At 43.0% G+C, this 24,289-nt stretch overlaps 1 protein-coding gene and 1 pseudogene across 2 annotated transcripts in view; one reads left to right on the forward strand and one right to left on the reverse strand.

Annotated features, from left to right (window-relative positions):
- Positions 1-24,289, forward strand: part of Tasl (TLR adaptor interacting with endolysosomal SLC15A4) — a 149,094-nt gene that overhangs the window by 105,400 nt on the left and 19,405 nt on the right. Inside the window, exons 1-2 of one of the 2 annotated variants that reach the window (XM_045140509.1) lie at positions 12,496-12,552; positions 13,995-14,156. The exons of the other annotated variant lie outside the window; for it this stretch is intronic. The gene's annotated coding sequence lies outside the window, so the exon portion shown is untranslated. Of the gene's footprint in view, positions 1-12,495; positions 12,553-13,994; positions 14,157-24,289 lie in introns of those variants that run through there. 2 annotated transcript variants of the gene reach the window in all.
- Positions 104-23,457, reverse strand: LOC101602429 (annotated as a pseudogene).

The following is a 24,289-nucleotide window of genomic DNA, read 5'->3' on the forward strand; positions in this document are numbered from 1 at the left end:
AAGGGGTCCAACCACTAGTTGTGCAGAAACCTTGAGTGACAGGTAACTTGTGCTAAACAGTAATTGGTAAATTCACCTTTCCCTCATAGTACAAAATGGGTGTTTACTGGGCCCGGCTCTGCCGAACACGCCCAGGGACACGTGCTGGCTCAGCGGCTGGCAGTACCGGATCGCGCCTGGCGCTCACCACCCAGGCCATCAGCCTTCGCTTGCGGGCCACAGGGGGCATCGGGCCTGGGAACTGGTTCCCCGGGGGTAGAGGAAACCATAGGGCACGAAGACACCCGAGTCGGCCCAGTAGGAGAGCATCTGGTTGAAGAGGTTGCTGGCCAGGCCGCGGAGCCCTCGGGGAATGGGAAGGCGACTCAAAGTCCATCCGCACCCAGCGCTGGCCCGGGGATCTGGGGCCCGAGGTCCTTGCCGCTCTTCCGCGGTCGGGGAAGACGCGCAACCCCAGCTCCTCGGGCGTGCGCGGGTGGTCGCCCCAGGGCGGAGGCCAGTCCGGGGGTCCCCTCACGAGGTCGCGGTGGTGGAACAGCATGGCCTGAGCTTCTCCATAAGCCGGGTGGTCGGTGAGGAGGCGACAGCCGCTGATGTTGAAGGGCAGCCAGCAATCGGGACGGGGGGGCGCGGCTTGAGGGTGGTCGTCGCGCTCCCCAAAGGGCTCCCATCACAGCAGCACGCCCACCGGTCGTAAGCGGTCAGCGCAGGGCACAGCAGTCCCGCAGCCGTGGCCACCAACACGAGGCGCTCCGCGGCAATCCCCAGCCTCCGCGCCGCACCGGCCGCAGGGTCTCTGGCTCCTCCATGCAGTGCCCGGGCGCGACAGCCGCAGTTCGCCAAGCGTCCAGTGGCCACGAAGGGTGGCACTGGCTATTATGCTGCAGGGTGCCACCAGGGCTTACGGCCAAAGATCTGGAGGGGTCGGGCCCAGCATGCACAGGGGGCCACTTCAAGTTCTTTGTTAGTCTCCTGACTTGAGCTCTTAACCTACAGATACACTTTCTCTAATAAAAAGAAACACCCATCCGGGTGTGGGATTCTCTGCCTGGAGTTTTAACTATGAGATAGAACACTTTTGTCTGTCTGAATGATCTCTTTTCTGTGACCATCAGATAGCCAAGAAGGATAAGTCTATATACTGTACATGCCTTTAAAATGAAATATAAGGAGTTAAATTCAAGTTGCTTTATTTATTTAAGAGAGAATGGGTGCGCCAGGGCCTCCAGCCATTAAACGAATTCCAAATGCATACACTATCTTGTGCATCTGACTTACATGGGTACTGGGGAATCACGCCTGGGTCATTAGGCTTTGCAGGCAAGTGCTTTAACCGCTAAGCCATCTCTCCAACTCCTGCCCCATTAACTTATGTAAGTTTTTATTTATTAATTTTTGAGGTAGGGTCTCACTGTACCCCAGGTTGATCTGGAAATCATCTGTACCCCTAAGGTAGACTTGAACTCACTACACTGCCTCCCCAGCTCTAAGACTAAAGGTTTGCAGCACCATGCCTGAGTTGTATCATATTTTATTTAACAATAATTTTTCTTTTTCTTTGTTATATATAGTTTTATTTATTTGAGAGACAGAATGTGGGTGTATGGGCACACTTGGACCTCTTACCACTGCAAATTGCTTTACTTGGGCACTGGGAATTGAACCCTGGGATGGCAGGTTTTGTAAGCAAGCACTTTTTATTTTATTTTATTTTTTAATTTTTATTAGCATTTTCCATGATTATAAAAAAAATCCCATGGTAATTCCCTCCCTCCCCCCCCACACTTTCCCCTTTGAAATTCCATTCTCCATCATATTACCTCCCCATCACAATCATTTTACTTACATGTATACAATATCAACCTATCAGAACTACTTTTAAACAACTTATCTTGAGAACTACCACAGGTTCACACAAGAAGTGCCTTAATCTTGTAAGGACATGTCCTCAACAACCTAAGGACTTCTCTCAAGACTCTTTTGTTTGTTTGCTTGTTTGTAGTGAGTCAGGGTCTTATAAGTAAGCAAGCACTTTTAACCACTGAGCCCCAAATCATAGTTCAACTGAAAAAAGTTAAATGCTTTAGAAACATAACGCAGTAAGCATTTGATTTTTTTAAAAAAATATTTATTTATTTGAGAGAGAGAGAGAGAGAGAGAGAGAGAGAGAGAGAGAGAGAGAGAGAGAGAGAGAATGAGCACGACAGGGTCTCTAGCCACTGCAAATGAACTCCAGACACATGCACCATCTTCTGCATCTGGCTTACGTGGGACCTGGAGAATCAAACATGGGTCCTTAGGCTTCATAGGCAAATGTCTTAACCACTAAGCCATCTCTTCAACCCTGATTTTTTTTTTGTTGTTGTTGTTTTTCAAGGTAGGGTCTCACTCTAGCTCAGGCTGACCTGGAATTCACTATGTAGTCTCAGGGTTGCTTCAAACTCACAGCGATCCTCCTACCTCTGCCTCCCAAGGGCTGGGATTAAAGGCGTGTGCCACCATACCTGGCTCAGCCCTGATTTTTTTTTTTTTAATCATCCCTGATTTCTTGATGTTAAATGAAATTTCTCTGAGGTGGAAAATGGCAGTTATTCAAGAGCAAACAGTATATGTTATGATCAATTATATCCTAAATAACAAAGTCTGTGGTGCACAAGAAGCTATTATAGCTTCCTAGGAATTCAGAATGTTGTACTTAATAAACAATTATACTTTGTTATCTCATCCTCGAGATAAGCAATACTGCCCTAGAGCTTATCTTATGAATTTTTTTGGTATAAATTAAACCTACTGGAGTATAGCTAAGAATTTTTAAATGTCATATTTCTCTAACTTTATGGGATATATAACATGTTCCTAAATTCTAATATGTTCATGTTAATTTTGCAGGATGTCAATTAAAATTAATCTTGTGCAGTGTAAGTGCACTAAAACCTCATATAACATATGATAGTTATGTCTGCAGGAAATAGTAATTACAAAAATTACTGAGATAAACTGTGAGAATAAAGATGGGAAAATAGTATTGTCTTTTCAAGATGTTTTGCATTCTTAGGAAAAGGCTTATTTTTATGCCATTATGTTCTGCCATATGGGCACTGGTTTTATTTACTTTTCTTTGAGGCTCACATCAAATTCAATTAGAAATGACTGATCTATTTCATAGATTTGTCAAGCTTTGGTGACTAATTGTTTGGAACAATTAGGGAAAAAGAAATTAGAGGGTAATTCAGTTTCAGGGTACTGAGCTTTGGTAATGCTGTAAAGATATGTGAAGGTGTTTTTTTTTTTTTTTTTTTTTTTTTTTTAAAGATTTGGCTTTTATTTACATGATGTAGCCAACTGTTTATAGTTGAAGTTTAGAGCCAGGCATGGTGGCTCACATCTTTAGTCCTGGAATTGGGAGGCTGAGGTAGGAATATTGTTGTGACTTTGAGGCCAGCTTGATGCTGCAAACTGAGTTCCAGGTCAGTTAGGGATAGAGTGAGGCCCAGCCTCGAAAACAAACCAAAAAGAAGAAGGAGGAGGAGGAGGGGGGTGGGGGAGAGAAAGAAATTCTGGTGACAATTAAAAGGAGACATTGCAGAGTGTGGTGGTGCACATCTTTAATCTTGGCACTTGGTGGGCTGAGGTAGGAAGATCACCATGAGTTTGAGGCCATCCTGGAACTATAGAATGAGTTCTAGGTAAGCCTAGGCTAGAGTGACACCCTGCCTCAAAAAACAAAAATGAATAAATAAATAAAGTAAAAATAAAAAAGCTGGAAACATCAAGATATGAAATACTGATATCTAGGCCAATCCATGAAGATGATGGGAGCTATAGCAAGTTATGAGGTAATCAAAATGAAATGCTAAAACTATGGCCTGAAACCTGTTTCAGGAAACAGATGGTTAAAGATGTTTGTTTAGTGCTGAATACACATGTGCCACCTCTTCTCATCACCTTGATGAACCCTGAGTCACTCCAATTGTGACTGCCATCTGCAAAGAGAAGCTTCTCTTACTAAAAGTGAGAATAGTATTAACCAATGAGGGACAAAACTATGCATTTAGAAGGCAATTTACCAGTGAGCCCAAGAACAGTGTCAGTTTTCCCTCTAAAGGAAAGTTTTCATCAATAAGTTCTGGGTAGATACATTATTGGAATATAGTTACACACCAAAAGTTAATGTAGTTTTTTAAAAAGGATAAGGTTGGGGCTGGAGAGGTGGATGGCTCAGTGGTTAAGGCACTTGCCAGCAAAGCCTAAATACCCACGCGAACATAAAGCATCTGTCAAATAAATAAAATAAAATATTTTTTTAAATGAAGAAAAAGTAAAACAGCAAAAACAAAGAAACAAGCCAGGCATGGGTGTTCATACCTTTTATTTTTTTAATTTTTAATTTATTTATTACTTTATTATTTCAGAGAGATAGGGGGAGATAATCAGATATATAGAGAGAATGGACACACCAGGGCCTCCAGCCACTTGAAACGAACTCCAGACACATGTGCCACCTTGTACATGTGGCTCTGCATGGAGACCAGCGAGTCAAACCAGGCTCCTTAGGCTTTGCAGGCAAGCACCTTAACCACGGAGCCATCTCCCCAGCCCTAGTTCATGCCTTTAATCTCAACACTGGAGAGGATGAGGTATGAGGATCACAGTGAGGACAGCCTGGACTAGTGAGTAAGTTCTGGGTCAGCCTGGGCTAGACTGAGATTCTGTCTCAAAAAAGCCAACTAACCAACCAACGAACCATCCAACCAGGCAAAACCCCACAACAAAACCCTTAACTACACACACAGAGACAGACAGACAGCCACTTGTAGAGGTAGGTAGAAAGGTAAGAGGCAAAAGAGTGTATGTAGCATCCTACCATTTATATAACATGGAGTAAGCATGTAGTATTTGGTGTCAATACTGAAGAATGTGACAATAACTGGGAGGCTGAGATGGGAAGATTGCTGTGAGTATGAGGCCATCCTGGAATAGTGAGTGAGTTCCAAGATAACCTGGGCTACAGTGTGTGAGACTCTGTTTCAGAAACCAATTTTTAAAAAGTTAACACTCGGGTTGGAGAGATGGCTTAGTGTTTAAGGGGCTTGCAAGCCTGATGGCCCAGGACAGGGTGCCATGTGGGGTGCATCTTCTGGTTCTCTCTTTGGGCATTAGTCTCTAACTAAAACTGCCTTCAAACACTAGCTTTCTTCTAACCTCCTTCAAATAGAAACATATGTATTTAATATGCACATATTAGCCGGGCTTGGTGGCGCACGCCTTTAATCCCAGCACTCAGGAGGCAGAGGTAGGAGGATCTCCGTGAGTTCAAGGCCACCCTGAGACTACATAGGGAATTCCAGGTCAGTCTGGGCTAGAGTGAGACCCTACCTCACACACACACACAAAAACAAACAAACTAATATGCACATATGTATACTTAGGGAAAGGCAGCTAGAGATTCTCTCTGGGACTAGAAATTTTCAACTAGAATGTGACAGACCTACTGCTGAGGGATTAGGGTGCATATAATAAGAGCACTAGGAGAAGAATATAGGGTACTCAGGATGGAAAATTATAATGAAAAACCTGACTGCTGCTCCCCTAACACATGTTCCACAACCTCATGGGCAATACAGAAATAGCTGCACCCCCACCGAGGAGGGTCCCCAGCAGAATGGGGGCAGGGACGAGGATAAAGAGGGAACCAACACATGATGTATCTATATAAAATATGTTGGTAAACCAGGTGTGGTGGTGCACGCCTTTAATCCCAGCACTTGGGAGGCAGAGGTAGGAGGATTGCCATGAATTTGAAGCCGCACTGAGTCTACATACTGAATTCCAGGCCAGCCTGGGCTAGAGTGAGACTCTACCTCAAAAATAATCAAATAGGGCTGGAGAGATGGCTTAGCGGTTAAGCGCTTGCCTGTGAAGCCTAAGGATCCCAGTTCAAGGCTTGACTCCCCAGGACCCACGTTAGCCAGATGCACAAGGGGGCGCACGCGTCTGGAGTTCCTTTGGAGTGGCTGGATGCCCTGGCTCGCCCATTCCCTCTTTCTGTATCTGCCTCTTTCTCTCTCTGTCTGTCGCTCTCAAATAAATAAAATAAAATAAGGAACAGAAATAATCAAATAAAATATGTTGCTAATAAAAAATGAATAAAAACAGTCTCTGAGAACACAATGTCAAACAAATAAAAAAGGGCGGAAGCTGAGTGTGGTGGCGCACACCTTTAATCCCAGCGCTCGGGAGGCAGAGGTAGGAGGATTGCTGTGAGTTTGAGGCCACCCTGAGACTCCATAGTGAATTCCAAGTTAGCCTCGGCTAGAGTGAGACCCTATCTTGAAAAACCAAAAAAAAAAAAAAAGAAAGTTAAAAAAAAAAAAGAGTGGAGAAGGTACAGATAATACAATAATGGATACAACTAGGAGAACATTTTTGTACCAGAAGCATTCACTGTACAATTGGAAACAAATCCATTTAAAGAAATAAAATCAAATGTAGATTGATAGAAAGGACATATAAGATTTTTAGCTACAAAAGGTAGAATTCTATTTTATTATAGTCAGCAAGAGAAAACACTTGAAAGTCAATTCCACATACTCAGGTTCTATCAAAAGAGAAATGATAGGCTACATTGATACAGTGACAAACCTTATTTTTTGCTTCTTTATTTGAGAGTGACACAGAGAGATAGAGGCAGATATAGAGAGAAAATAGGCGCGCCAGGGCCTCCAGCCCCTGCAAGTGAGCTCCAGACGTATCTGGCTAACGGGGGTCCTGGAGAGTCGAGCCTTGAACCGGGGTCCTTAGGCTTCACAGGCAAGCGTTTAACCACTAAGCCATCTGTCTATCCCCCCTCTTTTTATTTTCAAGGCAGGATTCACTCTAGCACAGGTTGAAGAACTCTGTAGACCCAAGCTGGCCTTGAACTCATGGCAATCCTCCTACTTCAGACTCACAAGTGCTGGAATTAAAGGTGTGTGTGTGTGTGTGTGTGTGTGTGTGTGTGTGTGTGTGTGTGTGTAGGATTTTGTGAGGTAGGGTTTCCTTTTCCTCTCTCCCCACTGCTGGGATGCAATTTTAACTTTTTTGTTTTGTTTTGTTTTTCGAGGTGGGGTCTCACTCTAGCCCACACTGACCTGGAATTCCCTATGTAGTTTCAGGGTAGCCTTGAACTCACAGTAATCTTCCTACCTCTGCCTCCGCAGTGCTGGGATCAAAGGCATGCACCACCACGCCTGGATTAACTTTTTTTTTTTTTTTTTTCGAGGTATGTTTTCACTCTAGCTCAGGCTGACGTGGAATTTTCTATGTAGACTCATATGAAGCCTCGAACTCATGGGGATCTTTCTACCTCTGCTTCTCAAATGTTGGGTCTAAAGGCATGCGCCACCACACCTGTATGTGATAACTTTTTAAACAAATTAATTTTACTTATTTATTTGAGGGAGGGAGAGAGATAAAGAGAGAGAGAGAGAGAGAGAGAGAGAGAGGGAGGGAGGGAGGGAGAATGGGCATATCAGGTCCTACAGCCACTGCAAAAGATCTCCAGATGCATGTGCCCTCTTGGGTACTGGGGAATTAAACCTGGGTCCTTAGTCTTCACAGGCAAGTGTCTTAACCACTAAATAATCTCTTCAGCCACTTTTTATTTATTTATTTATTTGGGAGAGAGAGAGAAAGAGAGGGAATAGGCACACCAAAGTTTCTGGCCAGTGCAAAGGAACTACAGATGCATGTGCCACCTTGTGCAGCTGGCTTGCCTGGGTCCTGGGAATGGAACCTTCTCCAGCTACTTTTTTAAAAATAAAATTTAAATTATTTTATAATTTATTTATTTGAGAGATAGAAGCAAGTAGAGACAGAGAATGGGCACGCTAGGGTCTTTAGCCATTGCAAACAATGACCAGACACACGCACCACCATGTGCATCTGGCTTATGTGGGTCCTGGAGAGCCGAACCTGGGTCCTTAGGCTTTACAAGCCAGTGCCTTGACCACTAAGCCATCTTTCCAGCCCAGTCCACTCTTTGATTAAAGAATTTTTTTTAAAAAACTGGGCACACAGCATATTCAGGAGGCTGAAGTAGGAGTATTATTATGAGTTAGAAATGAGCCTGGGGCTTCAGAGTCAGTTCCAGGATAGCCTGGGCTAGAGTGAGACCCTATCTTGGAAAAACAAAAACAAAAAAAGGAAGCCGGGTGTAATGGAGCATGTCTTTAATCCCAGCACTTGGGAGGCAGAGGTAGGAGTATCGCTGTGAATTCAAGGCCACCCTAAGAATGCATAGTGAATTCCAGGTCAGCCTGAGCTGAGTGAGACCCTACCGCGAAAAGAAAAAAAAAAGAATTTTTTTTTTCTTGATTAGGATGACCTGGACCCTGTGGCAGTCTTCCTGTCTTGCATCCCAAGGGCCGAGTTTATGAGGTATGAGTCCACAAGAACACAGCCTGATTTTGTAGGATTTAGATGAGCCTGCCTCTGGGGCATGAGTGGCCCAGGTCAAGTTATTAAGGCTCAGATAGAGGAACCTGTCTTTTCAACCAGATTTAAAGAATGTTCCAGTGAAATGGTGCAGAAAATCATGAATGACTTACAGAAATAAAAAATTGCTAGTACACGTTTACAGTTTTCAAGCCAAGTCATGAAATAAAAGTAAGCAAGGCAATCAAGTTTGCTAAAGGGAAAGGTTCACCAATGAAGAATTTGGGAATGAGCTCATTAAAAGTTAGGAAGGAAGAGATAAAAAATGGCTATCGTTTGGACAGGGTTATTTTTTGTCAGTTAAGGTAAGCCAGTGAAATAATTTTGAAAACCTTTATTTTTTATGTTTTTGGCCCCAAAGAACTGAGCTATTTGCAGACAGTTTTTTTTCTCTTTCTCTCTCCTTCCTTCCTTTCCCTTTCCTTCCTTCCTTTCCCTTTCCTTCCTTCCTTTCCCTTTCCTTCCTTCCTTTCCCTTTCCTTCCTTCCTTTCCCTTTCCTTCCTTCCTTTCCCTTTCCTTCCTTCCTTTCCCTTTCCTTCCTTCCTTTCCCTTTCCTTCCTTCCTTTCCCTTTCCTTCCTTCCTTTCCCTTTCCTTCCTTCCTTCCTTCCTTCCTTCCTTCCTTCCTTCCTTCCTTCCTTCCTTCCTTCCTTCCTTCCTTCTTCCCTCCCCTCCCCTCCCCTCCCCTCCCCTCCCCTCCCCTCCCTTCCCTTCCCTTCCCTTCCCTTCCCTTCCCTCCCCTCCCCTCCCCTCCCCTCCCCTCCCCTCCCCTCCCCTCCCCTCCCCTCCTCTCCCTTCTCTTCCCTTCCACCCTCCTTCCCGCTCTCTTTCTTTCTTCTCTCTCTCTCTCTCTCTCTCTCTCTCTCTCTCTCTCTCTTTGTCTTTCTTTTCCGGACAGAATTCTTTGTCTCCCACAAATGACATAGCTTAGCCAGGCATGGGGACTCACATTTAATTTTTGTTTTGAGGTATGGTCTCACTTTAGCCCAGGCTAACTTGGAACTCACTCTAGTCCTAGTCTGGCCTCAAACTCACATCAATCCTCTTACCCCTGCCTCCCTAGTGCTAGGATTAAATGCATGTGCCACAATGACCAGCTGTGAGTAACACATTTTTTAAACTTTAAAAAAAATACTTAATCTTATTTTAGTTTTATTTGAGAGAGGGAGAGAAAGAAGCAGACACAGAGAGAAAATATGGGCATGCACATGAGTGCTTCCTGCCACTGTCAAAGAACTCTAGATACATGCGCCACTTAGTGCATCTGGCTTTACCTGGGTACTATGGAATCAAACGTGGCTCATATAGCTTTGTAGACAAGTGCCTTAACCTGCTGAGCCATCTCTCCAGCCCCAGCTTGGTGATTTTTTTTAAAAAAAGTTTTATTTATCTGCAAGGAAAGAGAGAGAGAGAGAGAGAGAGAGAGAGAGAGAGAGAGAGAGAGAGAATGGGTGCACCAGGGCCTCTTGCCACAGTAAATGAACTCCAGGTGCATGTACCTCTTTGTGCATCTAGTACTATGTAGGTACTAGGGAATCAAACCTGGACTGTCAGGGTTTGCAAGCAAGCATCTCTCCAGCCTTTAAAAATTTATTTATTTATTTATTTATTTACAAGCAGAGAGAGAGAGAGAGATAGAAGAGTCAGACACAGAGAGTGGGCCACTGCAAATGAACTCCAGACACATGTGCCACTTTGTGCATCTGGTTTACGTGGGACCTGGAGATTCGAGTCTGGGTCCTTAGGCTTTGCAAGCAAGCGCTTTAACTGCTAAGCCATCTCTCCAGACCTTAATTTTTTTTTATTGACAAGCTCAATTACTATAGACAATAAGGGGGCTGGAGAGATAGCTCTGCAGTTAAAGGTGCTTGCTTGCAAAGCCTGACAACCTTGCATTCTTTTGCAGTGGCGGGAGGCCTTGGCCCATACTTTCTCTCTCTCTCTCTCTCTCTGGCAGCCTCTTTCTCTCTGTCTCTCTCAAATAAATAAATAAACAAATAACATACTTTAAAAAAGATATAGACAATAAACCATGATAATTTTCTCCCACCATTCAGATTCTTCTCTCAAATCGGCCCTCTGTTGAATCCCTTCTTCTTTCCAATTAGTCTCTCTTTTGTTTGGATATCATGACTTTTTCCCTCCTATTATACATGCATGTGTAGGTAGAGTCAGCCATAATGAGTTCATAAATACCAAGGCCATTTTCTGTCTGGATGGAAGCAATGCTGCTCTTCCTTTGGCTCTTAGAATCTTTTTTTTTTAAATTAATTATTTATTTATTTGAGAGCAACAGACACAGAGAGAAAGACAGATAGAGGGAGAGAGAAAGAATGGGCGTGCCAGGGCTTCCAGCCTCTGCAAACGAACTCCAGATGCGTGCGCACCCTTGTGCATCTGGCTAACGTGGGACCTGGGGAACCGAGCCTCGAACCGGGGTCCTTAGGCTTCACAGGCAAGCGCTTAACCGCTAAGCCATCTCCCAGCCCTCTTAGAATCTTTTTGTCACTTGTTCAACAATGGACCATGAGCCTTCGAGGGTGTGACAGAGATGTTTTAGTTAGTGCTGAACACTGCACTGTCAATTCTTCTCAACATTATAATAAGCTTCTTTGTTGTTGTTGGTTTTGTAATTTTGGAGGGAGGGTCTCTCTTTAGTCCAGGCTAACCTGGAATTCAGCATGTAGTCTCAGGGTTGTTCTTGAACTCACAGCAGTCTTCCTACCTCTGAGTGCTGGGATTAAAGGCGTGCACCACCATGCCCGGCTATAGTGAGTTTTCTTTGACTTACACTTTTTTTCGGGGGGGGGGGGTTTCGAGGTAGGGTCTCACTCTAGCCTAGGCTAACCTGGAATTCACTATGAAGTCTCAGTGTGGCCTCGAACTCACGACAATCCTCCTACCTTTGCCTCCCTAGTGCTGGGATTAAAGGCATGTACCACCACGCCCGGCTGACTTACACTTGGAGATAGGATCTCATTCTAGCTAGCTGATCTGGAATTCAGTCTGTAGTACCAGGCTGGCCTCAAACTCACAGCAATCCATCTGTCTCTGCCTCCCAAGTGCACGCAGCCTAATTCAACTTATTTTATTTTATTTTTTTGTTATCCAAACTGAGTAATTTATGGCTGGTCTGACGCTTGCTTGGTTTCTACACTTAGGTAAAATTTACACTGTTTCCACAAACAGCAGATGTCAACACTTAAAGGGCATAATAAGTGACCTGTTGAATAAGACAATCATCTCGGTAGCATTTTTAATCTCAGCATTTGCAAAGCTGAGGTAGGAGGATCTCTGAGGTGGAAGACAGCCCAAGGCAACAGAGGGAGTTCCAGGTCAACTTGAAAAAAAAAATGGGGAGGCACAGGTAAGATGGCTCAGTGATTAAAGGCATTTGCTTGCAAAGCCTACCAGCCTAGGTTTGATTCTTTAGTATCCATTTAAAGCCAGATACACAAAGTATTGCATACATTTGGAGTTTGTTTGTAGTGGAAAGGGTCCTCTTTCTTCTCAAAATTAAATACAAATAAAAATTTTAAAAGATATTTAATTTAATTTAATTTAATTTATTTTTTGTTTTTTTGAGATAGTGTCTCACTCTAGCCCAGCCTGACCTGGAATTCTTTCTGTAGTTCCAGGCTGGCCTTGAACTCACAGTGATCCTCCTACCTCTGCCTTTTGAGAGCTGGGATTAAGACATGTGCCACTATGCCTGGCTTTACTGAATTTTTAATTTTAAAAATTGTTTATTTATTACAGAGATAGAGAAAGAGGGAAAGAGAGAGAGATAGAGGACATACCAGGGCCTCAGCCACTGAAAATGAACTCCAAATGCATGCTCCACCATGTGCATTTGGCTTACATGGGTACTGGGGAATCAATCCTGGGTCATTAGGCTTTGCTGACAAGACCTTAACCACTAAGCCAAGTCTCCAGCCCTTAATTTTTATTTTGTATTTATTTTAGAGGAGTATGTGTTCACCAAGGCCTCCTGTCACTGCAGATAAACTCACGCTCCAGATGCATGCGCCACTTTATGGTTTACGTGGGTACTAGGGAATCAAACTAGGCCTTGCAAGTAAGTATCTTTAACCTCTGAACCATCTCCCCAGCTCCATTATTACATTATTTTTATTTTCACTTTTTAGAGATAGGGTCTTACTCTAGCCCAGGCTAACCTCTATCTCACTCTGTAGTCCCTGGCTGACCTCGAACTCATGGTAATCCACCTGCATTAGCTTCTAGTGTAGTTCAGATTGGCTTTGAACTTGGAGTGATCCATCAGCTTCAACTTCTCAAATACTGGGATTATAGGCCTGAATTACCATAGCTAGCATATTGAATTTTCTTTTTCTTTTTTCTTTTTTGGTAGTACTAGGGTTGGAATGCAGGTGCCTCATGCATGCTAGGCGATGTTCCACCACTGAGGTATATCCTGAGCCCTTTACCTTACTTAAGGTTATTCTTTTCTCTGTCTTTTACTTTTTTTTTTCAAAGTATGGTTTCATTGTAGCCCAAGCTGTCCTTGAACTCACTCTGTAGCCCCAGGCTGGTCTCAAACTTGTGGCAATCCTTTTGCTGCTTCATCCCAAGTGCCTGGATCACAGTCACGTACCACCATGCCATGCCTTTCTGGTCTTTTTTCTTTTCTTTTTTTCTTTTTCTTTTTATTTTTTTTTGAGGTAGGGTTTCACTTTAGTCCAGACTGACCTGGAATTCACTATATAGTCTCAGGGTGGCCTCCAACTCACAGTGATCCTCCTACCTCTGCCTTCCAAGTGCTCGGATTAAAAGCATGCATCACCACGCCTAGCTTCTCTATCTATCTATCTATCTGAAAGAGAAGGAGACTCAGGCATGGCAGCACATGGTTTTAATCCCAGCCTCAAGAGGCCAAGGTAGGTAGGTAGGAGAATGGCTATGAGTTCGAGGCTAGCCTGAGACTACATAGTACATATAGTGAATTCCAGGTCAGCCTGGGCTAGAGCGAGACCCTACTCTGAACTTCTCCAAAAAATGAAAAAAGGGAGAGAGAGAGAGAGAGAGAGAGAGAGAGGGAGAGGGAGAGAGAGAGACAGTAGGGGGACACATCAGGGCTTCTTGCCACTGCAACTAAGCTCCAGATGCACCACTTTTGGCGTCTGGCTTTACTTGGGTATAGGGGACCCAGCCGAGCAGACATTGCAGGCAAGCACCTTAAACCACTCAGCTCTTTTTTTTTTCTTTTTTTAAATCCATGCCTAACTTAAATTATAATAAGAATAATGCTTAAAAATTTCAATTAATGACGATAAAGAAATTTCATAACTCATATATGAAAGAGGGCTGCTAGATACTGCAATATGCAGCAGTCAACATTTTAAACGGTAGACAGTTTCACAGATAGGTTTCATTTTTAAAAAGGGGAAGAAGAAGCCCCACTTTGTGGGTTTGTCAGTTACTGCCGCCCCATTTCCTGGGACTTCCCACTGTTTCTTTAGCACAAGCCAGACTTAAACGAAACGACTCTTTTTTCTATAGGATCACTTGCCAGAAGAAGAGCAATGCAGCCAGTAGCTTAGTGTCTGAGCCTTATCAGTGAAGGGCCTGAACACGTTTCTGGAAAGTGCGCCGGTCAGCTTGTTTGTCTCCAGTTAGCCCGTTGCTGTGCTTCTGCGGGATCAAAGGATTAGACTGGTGAAGGTAAGAAAAAGTAGGTAGTGTGTCCGACAAGTCTACTGACGTCTCTCCTTTCTCTTTTTGCACTTTCTTAGCTTGTTTATTTTATTCTATTTATTCAGGGTTTTTTTTTTTCTTTTTTTGAGATAAGGTCTCACTCTCGCCCAGGCTGACCTGGAACTCAGTATGCAATCTCAGACTGGCCTTGAACTCAGTGATCTCCTACCACTGCCTCCCGAGTGCTGGGACAAAAGGCATGTGCCACTACAACTGGCCCTTTCTTAACTCTTTAACATCAGAATTCAGATTCAGTTTTACGGTGTCTGAAATGGTTTCTAAGTCAGAAGTGAGTGGGAACTTAACCAAGTGTTCATTGGAGTTGAACGTGAACAGTTAGACAATAAAGAAAAATTAAGCCAGCATTAGGGTGCACGCCTTTAATCCCAGCACTTGGGAGACAGAGGCAGGAGGATCGCTGTGAGTTCGAGGCCACCCTAATGATACAGGGTGAATTTCAGGTCAGTCTGGGCCAGAGCAAAACTCTACTTTGAAAAACAAAAAAGAAAAAACGAATAAACAAACAAAAATAAATAAAAGGGGAAAATCAAAAGCTGAACACTATTTTCTGTTACCTCCTGCTCATGTACACACTTTTGACTTTTCTAAAATGGTGGCTCCTTTTTTTTTTAAATTCAGTTCTGGCCTTGTAATACTAGGCATGTACTCTACCACAAAGTAAACATCCTTAAATCTCTCTCTCTTTCTTTTTCTTTTTCTTTTTGGAGGTAGGGTCTCACTCTAGCCCAGGCTGAACTGGAATTCACTATGTAATCTCAGGCTGGCCTTGAACTCACAGCAATCCTCCTACCTCTGCCTCCCCAGTGCTGGGATTACAGGCATGCACTACCACACCAGGTTTAGATCTCTCTTTTTAACCATTAAAAAAAAAAAATGTTTTTAGCTACGCCTTTAATCCCAGCGCTTGGGAGGCAGAGATAAGAGGATTGCTGTGCGTTCAAGGCCAGCCTGAGACTACCTAGTGAATTCCAAGTCAGCCTGGGCTAGAGCAGACACTACTTTGCAAACTGAGATACATATAATTTATTTGCAAGAGAGAAGAAAGAGAGAGAGAGAGAAATTGAAGAAGGTGCGGGTACACCAAGATATCTTGCCATTGCAAAGCAACTCCAGAAACATATGCCATATTGGGCATCTGGTTTTTACATGGGTACTGGGGAATTGAACACAGGCCTGAAGGCTTTGCAAGCAAGTGCTTTTAACTGTTGAGCCACCTCTTCAGCCCATGAATTCCTTATTGCATAGCATACTCAGTCCTTTCCCAGTAATTGCTACACTTTAGCATCTGCATTCTAAGAAGAAGCTTTAACAGTTTAAACAGAATTTTCAGGTACATCTCAGCTCTTGAGTTTTGTTCTGCTGATGATGTTGTGAAATAAATTCAGGGCACATCACAAGTGGATTTCAGTCTCAGTTATTTACCTCAGTGAGTTTGTGACAGTGTTGTTCTATGTGACCAGATGTATGAAAGGTGAATAAGCTTGATGGTGATGTGGCTTCTCTAATTGTTTTTGTGTATTTACTTGTTCCCATGAAATAGCCCTTAGGCACATGTCAAGCCACCAGCAAAATCAACAGGAATGGGCTCTTGGGCTTATAGGGTGACATCTGCTTGTCCAGGAGGGCCATAGCCATGTGGTGACTGCCAACAGGTGCAAGGACTAGAAAGTGGGGCTGCTATGGGACACTCTGCAACCACAGTGCATCCTTCTGCCCTCACTCTTACAAAGCTGAAAATGATTTTTTTTTTGTTTGTTTTTTGAGGTAGAGTCTCACTCTAGCTCAGGCTAACCTGGATTCACTATGTAGTCTCAGGGTGGCCTCGAATTCACAGCGATCCTTCTACCTCTGCCTCCTGAGTGAGTGCTGGGATTCAAGGCGTGTGCCATATCACCAGGCGAAAATAATTTTTATTCAAATTTTATTTATTTGAGAGAGTCAGAAACAGGCAGATAGAAAGTGAGAGAGAATTGGGGTGCCAGGGCCTCTAGTCATTGCAAAGGAACTGCAGACACATGCACCAGTTTGTTCATCTTGCTTTATATGGGTACCAGGGAATTGAATCTGAGTCCTTAGGTTCTGCAAGCAAGTGCTTTAACAACTGAGCCATCTATCCAGACCCTACATTGAGAGTTTTATAGCATTTCTTGCATGAACATCTTACAAAAAAAATTTTTTTGAGCTTAAGAAGCCTTTTGTAGGTTTGAAATTTGTGTAAACATGCATCTCACAATGGCACTTTTTGGGCCTGTTTGTATGTGGGGGGGAGGCACACACATGCCGCCACATGTGTGTGGAAGAGAGAGGAAAACTTTCAGGTGTCGGTCCTCGCCTGCCACCTTGTTTGATTATTATTGTTCACTGCTCTGTTCACCATGCTAGCTGACCCACCAGATTCCGGAAAATTCTCCTGTCTCTGCTTCCATTTCAGAAACCCATTACAGCTGCTGGCTGGGGGAAAAGGGATGGAAACGCATGTACTCAAGCCTCTAGGAGAAACATTTAATCTACTGAACCTTCTCCCCTGTCCCAGACATTTGTTGTTTGGCTTTTTGGGACCGTCTCAAACAGCCTTCAACTTGTGCTAATCATCCGGCCTTTGCCTCCTAAGTGCTGAGATTACAGACATGCACTACTTCTCTTGTTATTTATTAATTTTCAGAGAAAGAGAGAGAGAGAGAGACAGAGAGCGAAAGAGAGAGACAGCCGGTACACCAGGGCCTCTTGCCACACAAATGTACTCTAAATGCATGCACCACTTTGTACATGTGGCTTTATGTGGGTGCTGAGGATTTGAATCTGGGACCAACCCAAGCCAGCAGGCTTTGTGAGCTAGCATCTTTAATGGCTGAGCTACTTCCCCAGCCCCTATTTTTATTATTTATATATTTTCAGAGAGAGAGAGGGGGGGGGGGGGGAGGGAGAAAACAGGCAAACCAGGGTTTCTTGCTCCTGCAAATGAACTCCAGATGCATGCACCATTTTGTGCATCTGGCATTACATGGGCACTGGGAAACTGAACCCTGGTAGTCAGGCTTTGCAATCAAGTTCCTTTGACTGCTGTGCCATCTCTCCAGCCGTCTTTTTATTTTATATGTCCAGGATCTAATCAAGGGTATTGCACTACATTTGACTGTCATGTCTTCAATTAAGTAAACATTAATAGTAATAGGTACAGTTCACAAAATAACAATGATTAGTCATGTGTGGCTGGCAATTCCAGCCCTTAGGAGACAAAGAAGAGTGATATGAGCCAAGACCAGTGTGAGCCATGTAGTGAGTCTCAGCCCAACATGGGTTACAGAGAGACCCTGTCTTAAAAGAAAGAAAGAAAGAAAGAAGGAAGGAAAGAAAGAAAGAAAGAAAGAAAGAAAGAAAGAAAGAAAGAAAGAAAGAAAGAAAGAAAGAAGAAAAAAGGAAGGAAAGAAAAGAAAAGAAAAGATGGGCTGGAGAGATGGCTTAGTGATTAAGATGCTTGCCTGAGAATCCCAGGGACCCAGGTTCCATTCCCCAGTACTGACACAAGCCAGATGCACAAGATGGTGCATGCGTCTGGACTTGGACTTTGTTTAGAGTGGCTGGTAGTGGTGTGCCCATTCCCTCTTTCTCCATATCAGCCTCTTTCTTTATGTCTCTCTCTCTCTTTCTTTCTTCTATTCTCTCTCAAATAAATAAATGAATAAACAAAATATTTTAAAAACAAAGAAAAGAAAAATATTTGAATTTCCAAAGTAGAAAATTATATTCTTATTTTAAGTATCTTTTGTGTCAACATATATTAAAAGTACTTTGAAAACAGTAGTTATAAAGTTTGCTTTTTTTTCAGTTTGTGAGATGTTAAAACAGAATATAAAGAAAAGACCAAATAATGATAAAACATATTTACTGATATCTCTTTATCAAATTTTGCATCATCTGGCCAGGCATGGTGGCACACGCCTTTAATCCCAGCACTGAGGAGGCAGATGTAGGATTGCTGTGATTTCAGTGGCAGCTTTTGAACAATAAAGTGGGTTCCTGATCAGCTTGGGCTAGAATGAGTCTCTACCTAGAAAAACACTCATACACACAAATTTTTATCTTCTGAAATAAAGATTTTCACAATCAAAGTTTTTACCTTCAAAACTCATTTTATGTGGTAGAAGAATAAAGATAAATTACATGTTTTGTAACAGAATTCGAAATTCAAAATATTAAATATAAATTCAAAATATCAATAATATAATATTAATAATATTATTATGCAAAATATTGGCCTGCAAAGCCAAAGTACCCAGGTTTGATTCTCCAGCATCCATATAAAGCCAGATGCAGCAGGTGGCACATGTGTCTGGAGCTTGTTTGTAGTGGCTGGAGGCCCTGGCTCACCCATTCTCTCTGTCTCTCTCTGCATTTCTCTCTCTCAAATAAATAAATAAATAAAACCGGATGTAGTGGCGCATGCCTTTCATCCCAGCACTCGGGAGGCAGAAGTAGGAAGATCTCCATGAGTTCGAGGCCACCCTGAGACTACATAGTGAATTCCAGGTCAGCCTGGACAAGAGTGAGACCCTACCTCGAAAAACAAAACAAAACAAAACAATAAAATAAATAAATAAAAATAATCACTATGTAACCATCTTGATCATGAACTGATCCTTCTGCATCTGCCTCTCCAGTGCTGGGATTAAAAGTGTGCACCACCACAACCTGCTAGGAATATATATATTCTCTGAAGGTGGGAGCCAAATTGCCTTGGCCTCAAATCTTCTGTGAATTAGCAGATAATATTTACTGTCACAAGGCTCTATGCCACATGCTGCTTCATAGTTCCAGACCACTATCTCCATCTGTGTTTGGCCACTGGAGGTATCCCTCACACCCATGCCAATCCAGCATCTTCAGGTGTCATAGTTCATCCTTGCCCAGAGTACTTGGTAAGAGGCAGGATCTGTTCTAGCTCCTTGTCACTCTACTTCCGCATCAATGCCCAATCTTACCTTTCGTTCACTATTGCTAGTTACCCCTTTTATTGCAGACACAATTCCAATGATTTCTTTTACTGGTTATGGTAGTGGTTGGGTTTTGCCAAAGTTCGGTGTCATGCTTATGAATACGTTGCAGTATGAAAGAGAACAACCTAGATGCCTTAAAAAAAAAAAACTCTTTTATTGATAATTTTCATGAATGCTGTAGTAGACAGCTTCAGGTTTGCTGAGATAAACTTCCAGATCAGGCAAAGTTATGTAGCAAGGAAAATTTATTGAAGATTACAGATCCAGGGGAAGTTCCATAATGACAGAAAAAGCTGGCCTGCTTCCAGAGGCCCAAGCAGAGAGAGAGAGGAAAGGCCAAAAGCTCAAAAAGTTAAAACCACATAGCACACTTCAGGAACTCCAGGCATAACTAGACACTTTGCATATCTTTAGATTGGATTTTTCAATCCCATCACCACACCTTAAGATCCACCCAGTGACACCTCCTCCAGGCAGGTGGCTATCGATCTAAACTACAAACTAATAAAAAACAGAATATATTGGGGGACATCTATTCAAACTACCACATTCTGTCCCTGGACCTCTGTGGTGATTTGATTCAGGTGTCCCCCATAAACTTAGGTGTTCTGGATACTAGGTCCTCCAGCTGATGGCAATTGGAAATTAAAGCCTCCAGGGAGGAGCGCATTGCTGGGGGTAGGCTTATAGGTGTTATACCCAGTTTCCCCATGCCAGTTTTTGGCCACTCTCCTGTTCTTGTTGTCTACCTTATGTGGGCCAGGGGGTGATGTCCATCCTCTGTTCATGCCATCATTTTCCTCTGCCATCGTGGGGCTTCCCCTTGAGCCTGTAAGCCAAAATAAACCTCTTTTCCCCACAAGCTGCTCTTAGTTGGGTTATTTCTACCAGCAATGTGAACCTGACTGCAACAGTAAAGTGGTACAGAGGAGAGGGGTTGCTGCTAGACACCTGACTGTGTGGCTTCAGCCTTTTTGGAGCTGATTTTCAAGAGGAATGTGGAAGGAGTTGAAACCTTGGCCTAAGAGATGCCTTGCAGTGCTGTAAGTACAGCTTAATGGACTATTCTGGTCTGAGCTCTAAGACCTGAAGGCAGTAAGAACTATGGACTGTGAGGTTTGGCTTATGAGGGTGAGAAAGAGCTTTGCCTGGACTGGGCTAGCAGTTTGTGTGAGGCTTGCTATTATGCCTGTGTCCTGAGAAGTTGTGTGGGTTGCTTTGCATAGAAATGAACTGGTGTGTGCAGAGGGATATGGCACAGAAAGAAAAATCTTTGGGTGAACTGTTGCCCATTCAGCTGCAATTGAGAGATTACAGCCTTTGAGGTTGGGCTAGCTGATCTGTGTTGAGGCAACAGGAAGAATATATACTCTTTTGAAGGGGCCTCTGTGCTCAAGGAGTGTCCTGTTCTTCAAAGTCTGCTTTATTCTCCCTGGATTAACAAACTGGCACCCTACCTGGTACTGTGGAGTATAAGAAATGCAGGAAAGAGAGGCTAATTGAGTTTGCAACACGGTTTTGTGTTTTGGAAATGGCCATGGGCCGTGTGAAGCGGGTTTGCTGGATGCCTGCATGGAGACTGCATGGGGCCATGAGGATGAACTGTGGCTTGCAGTGGAGACCCAGTGGAGTAGCTGGGACCATGAGATGGCTCCTAAGGAAAGCTGCCGACCCCGATGAAGTTTTCCAGGATTGTAAGTAGCCTAGCTAGAAGGGTGGAATTGGAATGCCAAAGTCTTATTGCTGGTTAGAATTATCGGACTTGGATATTTGTCACTGGCTAGAGTTGTGGGACTTGAAGCTACAGAGTTTGATGTTTTCCATGGTTATTTTACATCTTGTATTGGTTGAATATTTCTTCGCTCTGCCCAGTGCCATCTTTTGCAGTATGACTATTTTTTCTGTGCTATTATGGTTTTTTGGGGGATATTTTTTGGTATTATTGCTCAGTTAAAAAAGACCTTGGACTATGGGGATGTTTGAACATCATTGGAATTGATAAAAACTATGGGGACTTTTAAAGTTGTACTCAATGCATTGTATTTTGCATAATGTGTGGATATCAGTTCATGGGGGCCAGGGCCGGAATGTGGTGGTTTGATTCAGGTGTCCCCCATAAACTTAGGTGTTCTGTCTGCTGAGTTCCCCAGCTGATGGCAATTAGAAATTAAAGCCTTCTGGAGGCAGTGCATTGTTGGGGGTAGGTTTATGGGTGTTATAAGTTTCCCCATGCCAGTGTTTGGCACACTCTCCTATTGTCCACCTTATGTGGACCAGGGGGTGATGTCCACCCTCTGCTCATGCCATCATTTCCCCCTGCCATTGTGGAGCTTCCCCTTGAGCCTGTAAGCCAAAATAAATCTCTTTTCCCCACAAGCTGCTCTTAGTTGGGTGATTTCTACCAGCCATGTGAACCAGACTGCAACAACCCCAATAGTTTCAAAACCATCTGACATTGTAAATTGTCTTCCATCCAGTTTCAAAGATCCCCACTGTCTTGACCAAGTTAAGATAGTTCCAAAGTCCCATGTCTCCTCAGAGATTTAATATGTTCTCTTACCTGTGAGTCCTGTAAAATCAAACACATTAAACACTTTCAACATATAAGGGCACAAAGTAAACATTTTCAACTGGTATAAGGCATAGCAAGGAGAGACTAGAATAATGCAAGCACAACAACCATCAAACTTCTGCAGTTCAAGTCCAATGTAACCAGAGACTGACAGTCTCCAGATTTTCCAATTCTGCTCCTTCAGCTGGGCAGAGTAGCCAGGGAACACTTCCATCCCAGGCCAATAGTGCACTCCATGGTAGCGCTTGCACAGTCCTGGTATATTCAAAACATCTTTTGGTCTTCATGCAAACCACAGTCCATCTTCCAAAGGTTCTTCCAGCCTACTCATGAGGGTCATTACGCTCTGCCTATATGCCACATCTCAGTACTGGTTCCTGAACCAGTGTGCGTTTCATGACTACTACACACAGTTTTATGCTTCCAAAACCAATACCAGATGTGTAGGAAACAGCCATATTCTTTTTTTTTTAATTTATTTTTTTATTGACAACTTCCATAATTGTAAACAATATCCCTCCCTCCCCCACTTTCCCCTTTGAAATTCTACTCTCCATCATATCCCCTTCCCCTCTCAATCAGTCTCTCTTTTATTTTGATGTCATGATTTTTTCCTCCTATTATGATATCCTTGTGTAGGTAGTGTCAGGCACTGTGAGGTCATGGATGTCCAGGCTATTTTGTGTCTGGAGGAGCATGTTGTAAGGAGTCCTACCCTTCTTTTGGCTCTTACATTCTTTCCGCCACATCTTCCGCAATGGACCCTGAGCCTTGGAAGGTGTGATACAGATATTTCAGTGCTGAGCATACATCTGTCACTTCTCAGCACCATGGTGCCTTCTGAGTCATCTCAAGGTTACTACCATCTGAAAAGAGAAGGTTCTCTAACCAAAAGTGAGAGTATCAAGTTTGGTGGACATAGTATATACATTTAGCCAGACAGCAGCAGATGTTATAACCCTCAGGCTCATGACTCCCCCTGTTGTAGATTTTCAGTATCAGGGATGTATTCCCTCCCATGAAGCAGGCTTCCATTCCAATTAGAGGTCAGCTGGTTTCCTCCATAATAGACATTTCACTATTGCACCTGTTGGCTCATTTTGCCTGGCTGCCCAAATTTAAGGCTTGCAGAGACACATCCATACTCTTAATTCAGGGGAGAAACAAATTGAAACCTTGAAAAGTATGTCCTTTTCCCAGTTACCTCTTTCCAAAAGAGTTTGCATGTCTATCATAGTCTTTCTTCAGGCATTCTCTCCATTGTTTTAATGTAAAGCAGTTGAGCCCTCTTCCTTGATTGCTAATGTGTTTGACAATAGCAGCTTCAGTAACCTAAAAACCAGTCTCAGTGCCTGGAATTTTCACTTGCTTGAGGTTTGTTTTTCAACTTAAACTCTTATATCTCTCAGTCTAATATCGTCCGCCAAGCACATCATTCCATTACAAATTTAACCTTGATCAAAGTCTCTGGGCCTGAGCAGCAGAAGTCAGATAGCCCTTATTCCAGTAGCCCATTTCCAACAAAGTCCTCTGCAGTCATTTCTTCCCCTTAGAAAGTTCTAAGCCTCCAACTTTGGTTCTCTCTTCACTTAGCATTTTCAAACTCCTCAGAATAGTTTATAAAACTTGGCTTTCCACTACAGAAGGCATCTTCAGTTGTAAGCACAAAGTCTATGTCCATTTCTCCAAAACAAAAGATCCAGAAGACCAAAATCGAAATGGAGAGATTCATCTGACCCCATTCTTGGTACCAATTTCTGTAGTAAACAGTTTCCAATTTTCTGAGATGAACTTCCAGATCAAGCACAGTTATGATGGAAGGGATATTTATTGACTCTTACAGATCCAGGGGAAGTTCCATAATGTCAGAAGAAGCTGGCCTGCCTTCATAGGTCCAAGTAGAGAGAGAAAAATGTCAAAAGCCAAAAAAAAAAAAAACCCACATAACACACTTTAAGAATTCCAGGCAGAACTAGGCACTTTGCATATCTTTAGATTGTAATTTCAAACCCACCACTGCACCTTAAGATCCACCCAGTGATACCTCCTCCAGCCATATGGCTGCAGCTACAAACTACAGACTAATTAAAAAAAACTGAATATATAGGGAGCTATCTATTCAAACTACCACACATGCATATAATGATTTATATATATTTATTTATTTATTGTTTATTATTTGGTTTTTCGAGATAGGGGCTCACTGTAGCCCAGGCTGAACTGGAATTCACTATGTAGTCTCAGAGTGGCTGTGAACTCACAGTGATACTCCTATCTCTGCTTCCCAACTGCTGGGTTAAATATTTGTATTTATTGGAGACAGAGAAAAAGAGGCGAGGGGTGGGAGAGAGACAGAATGGGCTCATCAGGGCCTCCTGTAAATATAAATATAAAATATATACTGTCAAATATTCTATAAGTATGTGCCACTTTGTGCATCTAATTTTACATGGGTACTGGAGAATCAAACCTGGGATGTCAGGATTTGCAAGAAAATGCCTTTACCACTGGGC

The sequence above is a fragment of the Jaculus jaculus genome, chromosome X (genome assembly GCF_020740685.1).
Source record: "Jaculus jaculus isolate mJacJac1 chromosome X, mJacJac1.mat.Y.cur, whole genome shotgun sequence".
Classification (NCBI taxonomy): Eukaryota; Metazoa; Chordata; class Mammalia; order Rodentia; family Dipodidae; genus Jaculus; species Jaculus jaculus.